Raw genomic sequence first — 379 nt, forward strand, 5'->3', positions numbered from 1 at the left:
AATGGTAACTAGCTATAGATCATGTTTTTTTACTGGAGTGGTAACTAGCTATAAAACAAACTATTTTCTGGGGTGGTAACTAGCAATAGAACAAGCTATTCCCTTGGGTGGTAACTGGCTAAATAACAAGCTATTTCCTGGGGTAATAACTAGCTATAGATCAAGCTATTTCCTAGAGTGGTAACTGGCTATAGAACAAGTTATTCTCTGGGGTGGTAACTGGCGATAGAACAAGCTATTTCTTGGGGTGCTAACTGGCTATAGAACAAGCAATTTCCTAGGGTGTAACTGGCTATAGAACAAGCTATTCCCTGCTGTGGTAACTGGCGATAGAACAAGCAATCTCCTTGGGTGGTAACTGGCTATAGAACAAGTTACT

Source organism: Bombina bombina, chromosome 9 (assembly GCF_027579735.1).
Source record: "Bombina bombina isolate aBomBom1 chromosome 9, aBomBom1.pri, whole genome shotgun sequence".
Classification (NCBI taxonomy): Eukaryota; Metazoa; Chordata; class Amphibia; order Anura; family Bombinatoridae; genus Bombina; species Bombina bombina.